Source organism: Camelus ferus, chromosome 9, assembly GCF_009834535.1.
Source record: "Camelus ferus isolate YT-003-E chromosome 9, BCGSAC_Cfer_1.0, whole genome shotgun sequence".
Taxonomy (NCBI): Eukaryota; Metazoa; Chordata; class Mammalia; order Artiodactyla; family Camelidae; genus Camelus; species Camelus ferus.
In genome coordinates, this window is record NC_045704.1 from 67,159,281 (window position 1) to 67,172,003 (window position 12,723).

Here is a 12,723-nt window from a genome sequence, read left to right on the forward strand (position 1 = left end):
GGCTTCCTCCTCTGGTCACTGTGTGTCAAGAGAACTGAGTCAGGGGGACACATCGAGAAGCTAAGCCCCTACCCCACATGGTGGCCGAGGAAGAGAGAAAGAAGGACGGCTGTAGAAACCACGTGGAGGGGGAAGCCGCAGACTTAGCGCCCAACTGGGCGGGGGCAGGAAGGAGAGAGAGGGGTGAGGGCTTGGGGCAGAGAAACGTGGCACCGGGTTAAGGAAGAGCCCGGATGCCAGGTCACCAGCTCGGCAGCGATGAGCTTTACACATGCTGAAGTGGGCAGTGGCGGGGGTGGGGGCAGTGACATCCAGGAAAAATGCTCAGCACTGAAAGTTAGAAATGGGGTACCAAGGGTTGTGAAGAGACTAAGGTTAAGGACAGAAATTGGGGGCCATCTCCCTAGAGGTTTGGTTGATGTTGTAAAAGTGGAGGAGGTCTCCAAAGAAGGGTCTGTGGTGACAGTGAATCCCCTAGCAACAGGCACCTGCTTGCCCAGCTCCCATGAAAGGGGGATGCACAGGTTAATGAGCCCAGGGGAGGGCTACAGAAACCAGAGTCTCTGAGACTGGGTCTCTCTCTTGCTCTCACCTGCTTGTCCCCCATCTCCCATTTTAGCTGGTCTTCCATTACTTTCTTCAGGTAGACTCTGTGTGGTAGGGCCTGGTGGCCACCAACAGCCCCAGGGTGACATCCTCCCAGGTTCACCACACCAGGGTCCAGCCATCATGCCAGGGAGGACTTTGTCCCTGCTTGGGGCACATGCCCACTCCTTGGGCCAATCACTGTTGCCAGAGGAATACAGACCTGGCCATGTGTCCACGCCTGGGGCCAGGAGAGAGCTTTGCTACCAGAGGGAGCAGGTAAAGTTAGTGGTCCCACAGTAACCAGAGCTACTGCTGGGCCTGGGACTGAGGCTGGGAGATGGCCAGCCTGGAGGAGGACATTGACCTGGGGGAAAACAGAGGAATATTCAGAGAGATGGGGGAGGAGAGTTTTAATAAGAGAAAAGAAGTCATCATGGCAGCTGAGAGTGAGCAGAAATCCAGTTACGTAAGTAATTTAAATGGATGTGACAAGACCCAACTCCTAAACACAGCATGGCTACCGATCTTGTCAAGTTTCTTACTTCTTTGGGTTAAAGCAAGAAGGGCCTCCACAGTTAAACAGAGAAGAGACACGTTAGGTTTTATCAGCCATTCACATCAATTCAACAAAAATTTATTGCCCCCTACCCTGTGTGCTAGACATGATGTTAGGTGCTGGGGACACAGCAATGAAGGAGACGTGTTCTTGGTCTGAAGATTAGGAGATAATGGACTACATGAGGCACACGATACAGCGCAATAAGTGCTGTATCCATTAGTTCCTTAAACATTTATTAACCACCTACTGTGTGTCTGGCTTGTGCTGGGTACCTGGCAGGGCTGGGGCCATGCAAGACACAGCCTCTCACCTGGTCAGCAGCCAGAATCCCGTACTTACCCTCTTGCCACCTTCATGGCCCTAGACTGAGGTTACCTGTGATGCCATTGTCTTCTGCGCTGGTCTGAGCATCACACAGGTGGGGATGTGTCTGCCTTGCTCCTCCACTGGAGGCCAGGACCTCTAATGCCTAGATGTTACTATCAGATATTTGCCAAATGAATGGACAGTACACTAGACATAGCTCTGACATGATGTCACTTTCTGAGAATCCAGGAAATCTACAAAAATAACTGCTCCCTCTACAATTAGCCTTTTATTTCTTCTTAGCTGATGTTATGATGTCAGTGGAGAAGCAAATGGTCATTTGGAAGTATTCATTGGCCCTTATCAGCTGTCTATTTCTATTATTTGCAGCTAGTAAAAATGGCCAGAAAATTCTCTTCTAGCCTCCTCCAGGTATTAGCTTATTTAATCCTCATGACAACCCTGTGAGAGGTAGATAGAATTTTATAATGTGAGTTAACCCAAAGCCCAGAGAGGTTAAGGAACTCGCTCAAGGTTACACAGCTGGGAAGTGGCAGAGCTGGGATTTGAATGCAGACAGCTGAGCTCCGGGTGCGGCTCCATCACCTCCCAGGGTCAGCGTGTGTCCCGTGAAGGCTCCAGGGAAACCACTGCATGGATCTGAGTCCCTTTTCCTTTGTCCTTGAGGTTCCCTGCCTCGTGAAGCTGAAGTTCCAGGCTTGGAAACAAGGGGAATTTCCGAAAGAAAGCCAAGCCAAAACCTGGCCTTGCTCAAGAGTAAAGGGCTCCTTTTGCTTTGTTTCCAGCCCATTTAGTCCTTAACATTTTTCCACATTCAGTTTTCCTCTCCAGAGCAGACTAAAAGGAGACTCTCCCTGAAGACGGCTTTTTTTTTTTTTTTTTTTTTTTTTTGCCCTGACAGCGTGAAATAAATGTTCCTCAGCATTTCTGTTACTCATTAAGAAACACAGGTCATGATTACAGCGCATAAATAGAGTCTGGGTTAGGAGGGCCCATCTGACCTGCTCCTTGCTTCTGGCATAATGGAGCTGATGAGTCTGTTTAAACCACAATCGCCTCCACGTACCTGCCTCCCACGTGCCTCTTCTTACTTATGAATTCATGCTATCATGATGCAAATGCCCAGGCTCAAGATGGAACTCGTTTGAGCCACACTACTTCCACTGGCCTGTGTATGATGGTTCCTCCTTATCCGAAAGCCCAGTGGAGAGGCGTCTGCTGCTGAGTTCCCTGCTGTGAGATACGGGGCTGACTCCATCACGGACCTGATACTCCATGGGGCATCACTTCCCCAGACCCAGTCAAGGTTGCCTCATGCTGACCTCCAAGCCCTGCTCTGGGAGCAGGTCAGGTGGCCCCAGTGCCTGGGTGTTCAGGTCGTACTTACTGAGCAGTCACTACCTTTGTGCTCTGCCTATATGGCCGTTTCCACACCACCTTCAAAGTAGCTTAGAAAAATGTTGATGGTGTCTGAGAACCCAGGACTGAGGCTGATCCCAGAAAAAATCACCTTGGACCTTATTCCTCCCGCCCATCAGAGACATGATTTCCATTTGGCAGTGAGGTTCCAATCATCATTAAATGCAGCCAGGAGAGAAAAACCCCATGGGGGTGGCAGGGGTTGAGTGAGACGTGTGTGTGATGTCAGGGAGCTGTGGGTTAAGATGGAGAGGATTTGATTTTTATAATGGGGAGGAGTTTGGAGCTGAGTATGTGGACATGAACCACAAGTCTTCAGCTGCCACCAAATACCCTGAGAGAAGGAAGGCATGCCTTGTCCCCAATACCTGAGAAAGTCTCTTTGCCTCCGTCTACATTGGGCAGAAAGGTCACATTATAACTGGCAACATCACTCCAGTTCTGCTGGGCGATATTCATAGATTCTGATTCCCAGCTGCTCTTTAACCCAGAGATGGTTACCACCATCTCATCAGGGACGGATGACCGCAGGGGTGTGAAGGCGCCATCTCCGTGGCTCTCTGTCATCGGGGATCCCGCCCACTCAGTTACCCAGGAGAGCTGCTGCCGGCACTGCTGTCTCAGCTCCGCCACGATGATCTTCCCTGATCGTATCTGGTGTGCTCTGATAACCTCCCTGGATCACCGCCACTATCTCTGGCTCGGCTTTCATGTCTAACTCTGGTATGCTGGCACTGACACAGGCTGCCGTGAAAATCTGGTCCCCAGATCGCCGACCCAGGCGCTTTCTATTGCTAGAGAAGTATGCGCACTGGCTCTTTGCGTCATCTGTGCCGGTGACTTACTGGGCAGGGCACAAAGTCTCTGAGCCAGCATTTCAGAGACAAGATTAAGAACAAGTTAAGCCTTTAGTTCAGACAGCACAGTTAAACCAAGAGCAAAGCACACTGGGTTTTGAGGCCGCGAGAAACAGCCAAGTCTTAAAATCAAAAGTGGTCATGGAAAAGTGGCCCACGCTCCTTCCACTGAGGGAGAAATGGACGTGATGTGTGTGCAGGTGTGTAAGCCATTTGATTTCTCAGGATTTTAGATTTCCTGTCTATAAAATGGGCACAATGGAACAGTGGTCCAGACCTCACGTTCTGTGCTTTGTTATCTTAGAGGCTCGGAAGTGAGGGCCAGTGCTGACATTCCTGGCTGATGTACACTAGTTGTATCAAACAGTTACTGTTTCCACATTTCTTTTTAAAGTTTTTAACTGACATTTCTCTCCTAAAGATTATAGTTCATAGTTGCTGTAAACACACCTTCTAAACTGACTTGGTTCAAAGAGTCCAGTGTTTCCAGATGTCAACTGGTTATAAGAGTTTGGGGCCAAATTCAGACCCACCATTTCTTTATCACCGGAGTTAACTCCGATGTCCAGGGCCGTCTGCTGGTGGGCCTGCTTCTATTACTTCCGCATTGGCACTTGCAAGAATTCTGTTATCACAGGCTTAGTAATGTCCTTTACTACCGAGACCCAGCCGTGCAGTCAGCACACAATGAATGCACAGCTCCCAGGGCAGAATAACTTAAGTGGGTACACCTGCAGGGCACAGCACGTACAGGAGACGAGGTGGGGGATGCCCTAGGGCAAGGCCAGGGTGGCAGATGACTGCATGGCAGGCTCTGAACCCATTTCTCAGTGTCCATCCCTTTTCAAGTTCAGCAGGGATGTGCCGTTCTGGGAAGGGCTTTGGGGAAGAGAAACTTGAGAGGAACAGCTCACAAAGGGAGGCGCAGAACAGTCTTCTGGGATTCTTCCACTTGCCTGTAAGCCTCTCCCAAGCAAACTGCCTCCAACTAAGAGCTCCCGAAACCACAATCCCTCAGAGTCTTCTTGGTAATACTGGACAAGCACTGGGCTTTTCCCCTAATACCCACCTCCTAACACTCCATCTTCACTGAGCACTGGTCTAGATGAGTAGGCTTCCCTTTGCCTGAAGACTTCATTAATAAGCACTAACTGTTTAACCAGCACCGATGAGCTTCTCTGTATAGATCATCCAGATTTAGTCGCAGGATGTTTTGCGGGCTCACCACGTACTGGGCTTATCTGATTCTCGTGAAATTCCTGAGAAGCAGATACTGTAATTTCCTCCTTGAGAAAACTGAGGCTTAGCAAAGCTAAAGAAACGTGCTCAAGTTCACACATTGGGATGTGTCAGAGCAGGGGCTCGAAGCAGGCCGTTGGACTCCAGAGCACATGCACTTGACCGTCACCCAGCCCTGTGCAGTCACTATGCGCCAGCTCGAGGCGAAGGACTGCGGGGCCACAGAGAAGATCAGACGTTCCCCTGCCTTCAAAGGGGCCTAGGGAGGTGAAGGCAGAGATCTGTGCTGTAACATAGAAGAAGTATCACTTTAAATAAAGCCCCAGAGGCTGTCTTCTTGTTTGCATCCCCTTGTGAGGCAGGAAATGTTTGGATGCCTTTCTGTTCATTTTTTGGTTTTTCTTGTATTGTCTATTCTCTCCACGGGTGGATCCAGCTTCCTTCAGCAGCTAACTTGAGAGGCATTAACCTTGATATAAAACCTTTTAATTAATGCCGAGGAGGACGAGCAGGCCCTGAAATGGACCCTGCCCTCCCACACCTGTTGAACTACTCCAGCTGCTTTAATCAATCAGCCAAAGACGCAAACAAAACAATCCACCCAACCCTCAAGTTCATCCCCAGACAGTTGTTGGAAGGATGTGTAATGTTTTGACCTGGTTGCTCGAGCCAACGACAACAGTGACACTGTTTAGACAAAGCCTGAATCTCCATGGGTGTCTCCAGGTGTTGAAAGTCACAAAAACCCTTAGTATCACGATCAGAAATGCTACTTAGGAACCAATGGAGGCAGACTAACTTTTCTAGAGACAGTCAGAATGAGGCAGTAGGAAGTCAGGGGGTGAGGTGGGTGAGGCCCGCCCCTCCCCATAGGTGACCTCCTCAGCTTCAGGCTGCAAATCCCGGGGAAGGAGGGGGGCGGGGGAGGGCCCCAACAGGACTCCCGCAGCCCTTCTCCTTTCTGGAAAATATAGACTGCAGGCTCTGCACAAATTGCTACATGATACCCAACCTCCTGTGACTGAGTAAACCCAGGCACTTGGCTGGCTGAGGCCTTGATTATGCTTAAAAATGTAACTTCCCAAGGTAAACAAATGTTCCAGGAAGAAGAGCGCCTACACTGAGAACGTCCGGGTTTGGACATGACCTCTTCTCTCTTCTGAAAGAGAAGTGTGTCTGCACTCTTAAGACACAGCAGTACCGTTCCAAGAATGCGATTCTGAGCCTAGCACCAGGAGAAGGGGTATCTGGAATAACCAACAGAGTCTTCCTTTTCCTTATCAGTCCAGAGGAACACGTTTTAAAAAAACGTACAAGGTAAGAAATTTGTTCAGATGTATTTTTCCCCTAATTGTTAATAAATCAAAAGGTAAATGATAATATTGGACTAAGTTAGATTACTTGGGTGTTTTGGCAAAAGCATTAGTGTAAGAGGAGAAAATAAGACTGTAATATACTGGTATCCACTCACTGCCGCCTTCCAGATGGGGAGGGAGGGCCGGACCGGGAGGCCTCCGGCCTGTGGAACTGCTCAGACTTCCCCAGGCCCCTGCAGAGCGGAGCGGGGCGGGGGTTGGGGGGGCTGCCTTGTGTCTGTCTGACTGTTCCAGGGAGTTTACTCAGCTGCCTACACTTCTTTTTTTGTTGTTTTTTAGTCTTTTTTTTTTTTTAAATTAAGACTTTTTTTGAGCTGTTTTAGGTTCACAGCAAAATTGAGCGGAAAGTACAGAGATTTCCCATAGAGCCCCTGCCCCCCCACCATGCATGACCTCCATCGTTATCACCGTCCCCCACCAGAGTGGTACGTTTGCTACAATAGATTAACCCGCAGTGATGCATCCTATCACCCAATGTCCACAGTTCACATTACCGTCCTCTCCTGGTGGTGTACGTCCTGCGGGGTTGGGCAAATGTATAATGCCACGTATTGTTGCAGCAAAGTGTGTTACAGCTCAGTGTTACAGCTTAGTTGTGATAGCAACCTGGATCCTGGCAAGAGACCAAGCAGCACTTGGAGGGTTGGAGATGCCAGTGGGCCCGGAGGAGTTAACACTCCAAGCTCTGGACCCCTTTGGTAGGTTTACACAGGCTTTTATAGACTGCCAGTCTAGCCTTTGCAACATCATATGCAAGTAAGATGTAACAAAGTGGACCAATCAGGAATGAGCTTTGTAGAAATGGACCAATCAGGAGTTAGCTCTGGGAACCAATAGACTCTTAGGGGTAAGTTATGCTTTCCTAGAAGCAAGCCATTTTACAGAAGCAAAAAGCGAGATAATGCTGCCAGGTCAGGGAACCAGGTGGTGCTGGCAGGAAAGTAGTGGCCCTGCCTGGGGGTCCTGCAGGTCTTTTCATGGGGCTTCCCACCTCAGCATCCATCACTATGACATACAGTGTATTCACTGTGTGAAAAGTCCTCTGTGCTCCACTTGGTCCCGAAAACGTGAAACGCCCCATCTGGGTTTGCACGCTCTTCTTGCGCAGGGGCCAGGCTCATCTTCTCTGTGCCGCCAAAGAGGGCAATGACCTCTCTGTGAGGCAAAATCAGAAAGGCTTTCCCTGATTGAAAATCGGACCTCAGACCTGGTGCCTGGAGGGCTGCTGGGCCGGCTCAGGTCAGCTTCGCGTTGCCCTGATGGGTGTCACTGCCACTTTGTGCTGGTGGGGAAATTACTTTCCACCTTCTGTGTGAACCTGCAAAGGACTCGGGTCTCCAGCAGCAATTTCTGGATTTAAATGACATGGAGGTGCCACTCCTACCATGCTGAGGGCAGAAGCAACGATTTTTTAAGGAAGTATTTGCCTCTTCAGCTCCAGTTCCAGGCATAGAATGGGCACACAATAAACGTTTGTGGAGTTGAACTGAATAAACTAGAATCCAAGGGGAAATGTTGTTCTTTATAGTAATTTGTCTATTAATGACACTGGTGTGTCCCTACTGCATGTTTAACTGCCGTGAATGTGTCCACCAGAACCAGGAGGGATGGGGGAAGCAGGGGTGCAGGGCTCTCTCTGACCATGCCTACCGGCACCCCCACCCGCCCCTCCTCCAGATGGGTGGACTAGATTGCTCTGGCTCCCATGAGGGGCTGGGGTGTTTCTATTATTTGTCTGCTTTCTTCCTCTGCAGGGCTTAGAATAGTGCCTGGTACATTGCAGGGTTCAATGAATCTCCACGGAATGAATGACTAAATGATGGTTACTCACCCCAGGGACGGGAAGGCCTTGCACAACAGCAGCCTGGGAAGGGCCCTCCCCAGTCCAGGAGTCTACAGCCTTCCAGCTTCTGCCAGAGCCGGGGCTGGCCCTGTGCTGGTTTGGGGGCTCCTCCGCAGTCAGCCGCTGCTTTGTCTCCATTCTTCTAGGCCAGCTTGATTCCAACGAGTTGCATCCACATGAAGCTTGCTCTGTGCTGCTTCTAAATCTTCTATTTTGTACACCAGGCATGTGCTATTCTTCAATACTTCCTTGGAGTTCAATGTTTTCTGGATTTTAGCCCATTCTTATGACCCTCTTTCTCATTTTCCTAAAAATGCTTTAAAATACTTGATGGTCACTTTTGCTGGGGATGAGCAGAAAGTCCTTGTGTGCTGCCTACTCCCCTCCCATCAGTGGCTACAGTGATACTTTCCACCTCTCCCTTCCCCCACCCATCACCATATTGGCAGCCTGTTGACCACCACACTGTTGACTTTTGCACAGCACATATTTGATCTTAGATTCAAGGTCGGTCCTTCTCTGTCTAGCCCTTTATGGTAGGGAATTACATTTCCCAGGCTCCTTTGCCTTCTGGCTTCTAAATTCAGTCATTGGGAGGAATGGGTGGAAGACCAGAGGGCAAGAAGAAGGGAGAAGCAGGGTGTTTCTCTCCATCCCCAGCCCCCAGCGTGGTGAGTGTGCCCACGGTCGCTGCACCTCCTCCGTGGACCCAGCAGGCAGTCCTGCCCCTGGGATCTCCTAGCACTGCCTGTTGTGCCTCCGTCCCGAGGGGCAGAGCAGATGTCTGCTCTGGTTCCTCTTGATATTGCTGCCCTGTGTCCTCTCGTGTGTCTCAGCTCTTCCATTACCTTGGCAACCAATTCCCTGCATCAGATCCACTCGTATGAGACACAGATGCTGGTTTCTGGCTTCTGCCTAGACTCTGCTAGATACAGCACACACCTCCTACTGCCAACTTCATGTGAGCTCCTCACTTGCCTCCTGACTGCCCTGCGGAATGAAGCACCTACCTCACAAGGTACTGTCATCGCTGTTTGTGGAAGATCTCTAATACCCTGGAATGGGGGGTAAGTTATAAGGAAGTGCCATACGTCATTAATTAGCATTCATCCAAATACTCTCTGCATGCTAAGGAATGTTTAATTTCTGTTCCTTGTGGAGCAGTGGTCCCTGGTTGAAGCCACTGGAGCAGTCCCTTGACAGTGGTTTAGCTTGCCTTCCAAGCCTGGACGCAGCTGTGGTACCTGACTCGTCACTCATTTGCTGCTGGACCACCTTGCACCTGTGCCGAAGCCGTCCGTCCCCTCGGCTCTGGAAGCCCGTGTGCACCCAGAGCCAGATTCGGGGGCCCTGGCAGGCGCCTCAGGGCTGCAGGTGCGGGCTGGCGGGGCTCACGGGAGGAGCCCAGCCTTGGGGACCAGGTACACCCGGGCTTGACTCTCAGCTTTGCGTCTCCTGAGCTGTCAGTTTGGGGAAATTACTTAACTTCTCTAAACCTCAATTTTTTTTCTAATGTCAAAAGGATAAAAGAAAGTTTTCCACCAGCTTTTAAATTAGATGGTTGCCTCAGAGAAAAAGACCGGCCTTAAGGCCTCAGCCAACGTTTACAAATCTAAGACATGTCTCCTGAGAGCGGCCGCTCCTTTCCCATCAGCACAGGATGTGAGGCAACTCGTATTTTGTCAGTTCTGTTGAGAACCCAAAGCCCGTTCCCCTCCATTTCCTGATATGCTGAGAAGTAGCCTAGAACCTCACACCTCTCGAGGAGCACAGTAGCTGTGTTTCTACTAATTTGTTTATTTCTCCTTAATTTATTTCTTCTCTGTTTATTCATCTTGCCTGTTTACTAAGCATGTTTGATTGCTTAGTCTTAGCAAATACGATACAAAAAGAACGCGATCAGGGATGCTTAACTTTGCGTAGCTCTGAGCTCACACCCTGGTAAATACTGACAGGAGCCCAGGTCCTGAGTGTGTGCCCCTGAGGGACTGGACAGGTGTCTCCCATTATGAGAGGCAGTGTAAGTTTGGTCAAGCTCGGTCGAAACTCTAAGTTGGAGGGCTTCACGTCAGGGTTATGATTTTGTTTTGAGCTCCCTTGAAAGGAAGTGATTTCCACAGTTACGGGAAAGGGCCAACTATGCCATTTCCTTAATTTTATTTGATAATTCTCTTAAATGTTTTTAGCCATTGCTTTTACTCCTCAAAAGGGGAAATGTAAGCCAGTCAACTCACATTATGATCTAGAAAGCAAGCCCACATGGAGGAAAGGGAAATGTGGGGGAAGAGGAATCCTCCATCTCAAAGCACCCCATCAAGTGCTGATCTGCAGGGTTGAAAAGCAGGGTTAGGAGAGAAGCTGGGGCGCAGCTTTATCAACGAGCTGTCGCAGCTCCGAGGACCGAGATGTCCTGAGGTTAAGAGGCACAGAACTTCAACCCTCATGAGAACTTCAACCCCCATCAAAGGGGGTCTTTTGCCAGGGGAGGTGGTCAGTGGCCTCGTGGGTAGTTGAAGGGAGCCCTTCCCCTTCTCGCCCTCTGAGAAGGGAAGCAGGGGACGCGGGCCAAGGTTGCGGGGGTTGCTGGCTTGCCAGAACGCAAACTGACAAACAGAAACAGAGACAAAGTGCTCCTGACCCTGGAACAGTCCAACCAGCAGCGTGTATGTGTCCCCGATGCAACTCCTAATGAGACCACAAGGAGGGCCTGCGGGAAACTGCCCTCCTTTGGGGTAGACGTGATCAATATGCTGAGATTTCTTCTCTGCTCTGTAGGTTTTGCAAATTAGCCTTAAAGAACATGGGTGGTCACCTGTTTACTCTTACGGGGCTGTGTTCAAAATGGAAATAAACCAAACAGTACTCAATCCAGCCTTTTTACTTCTTTTTAGTTCAGCAATCTTTCCAGCAAGCACCTTAATGCTCCTTGCCCTACTCCCTTGCCATTTAAAAATTTATACTAACACTTACCTCTCCCCAAAATACTGCATAATTTTGAAAACTTATGTTACAAAGAGACATTTTAGGAGACAATCATCTCCTTCCTGCCTGCCCGCCTGGACTGTGATTGCCTTGAGAATAGATTTCTCTGTGTGTTTTTTTCGCTGACATATGTCCCCAGCACTTAAAACAGGGCTGGAAACAGCAGATGTGCAATAAATACTTGCGGAGCGCATGTTTTGGGCCACACCCTGCAGGCCTACAAGGCCCGTGCCTGCACAGCTCCAAGACTGAAGAAACAGCCTGGAGTCAGAGACAGAGACATCACGGGTGTAACAGATAGGGGCAGCTTACATGTCTGAGGCAAGGTCCAGGAGTGACTCCCCACAGCCGACAGCGGTGGGCGGGCGGCAGGGCAGGACCAGGTGGCGGTCAGCAGTTACAGGGGAATTGACGTCAGGTTGGCTCATCAGTTACCAGGGAAACCAGCAGAGAGGCATGTCCTTCATTGCCCCTTTGATTGACATAGTGGAGAGTCCTCACCTAAAGCTAGAACAATCATTAGCTGGGGCCTGGGGCAAGGATGTAGGAGGTCAGCCATGGGAGTAGGTGTAGGCGAAGCCGGCACTGGTCGAGCAGGGGACGTACAGAGAGCAAGAGAGCGGCCACCTTGAGTGGCCTGCCCACAGCATGCATGAGCAAACCGCACTCCTGGTTTTATATTTTTATACATCAAAATGCTAATAATACAGACATGTTTAAAAAGCATTCAAGAGCTGTCTTCAGGTAAATAAACATTCAGCTCAGTGTCTTTCTCTTCTCTGCACCTACAGTTCGTGCAGCTCTCCAAAATGTGGGCCTGTGGTCAGCTGACTGCACCTGCAGATTCCAAGACAGATGTCTTAGCCAGACTGGAACGTGATTCTTTGTACTCAGTGCTGAAGACCATACTGGGTGGCAGTGGAACCCAGTAACATGCAGGGGTCTCAACAGGAAGGACGCACTAGCTGGACTTACCGAGTTTGCTACTTGAGTAAGTCTTGTAGCCTCGGAGACACAATTCATTTAAGTGCTTCGTTATGTGAACGAACTCTCTGCTTGAAAACGCTGCTATCTCCAGCCATAAATCCAATGAACTTACCAGGGTAGAGAAATAGAACTCTCGGGCAGACTAGTAGACAAATCACACTGAGGTCACTAGCATGGTTCCTCCCATTGAAAAGCTGCACAGGAAGCCAAATTATCAGCTTAGTGATCCTGGAGTCAGAACCTGGGAACACAGCTCTAGGACTCAGACGCTGCACGGTCCAGGCTCTGACAGCTGGATGTGTCCTTCCGCACACCTGAGACCCCGATGCTCCCCTGCCCGCCTCAGTCTCAGGACGGTACGAGTGGGCACAAGGCTTGTTTCTGAAGCTCCCTCTTTTCTGTGCTTCTGGGTAATTAACTTCCTCCTCCATGAAATATGTTACTACTTAGTCAGGACTTGCTCTGGGCTGGGAACCATTCTCTCACTGACTCTTCAATTGGACGTGCCGGCAGACCTTAAATATTGAGTGTTCGCTCCAAGCTAAG

At 49.8% G+C, this 12,723-nt stretch overlaps 1 long non-coding RNA gene across 2 annotated transcripts; it reads left to right on the top strand.

Moving 5' to 3' along the window:
* Positions 1-5,650: 5,650 nt before the first annotated feature.
* LOC116665894 lies at positions 5,651-11,060 on the top strand. Of its 2 annotated transcripts, none has more exons than XR_004322670.1 (3): positions 5,651-6,306; positions 9,045-9,275; positions 9,373-11,060. It is a non-coding gene; the product is annotated as an uncharacterized LOC116665894 (long non-coding RNA). The 2 variants fall into 2 exon arrangements; XR_004322669.1 differs by having other exon boundaries at positions 9,128-9,275.
* The last annotated feature ends 1,663 nt before the right edge of the window (positions 11,061-12,723 follow it).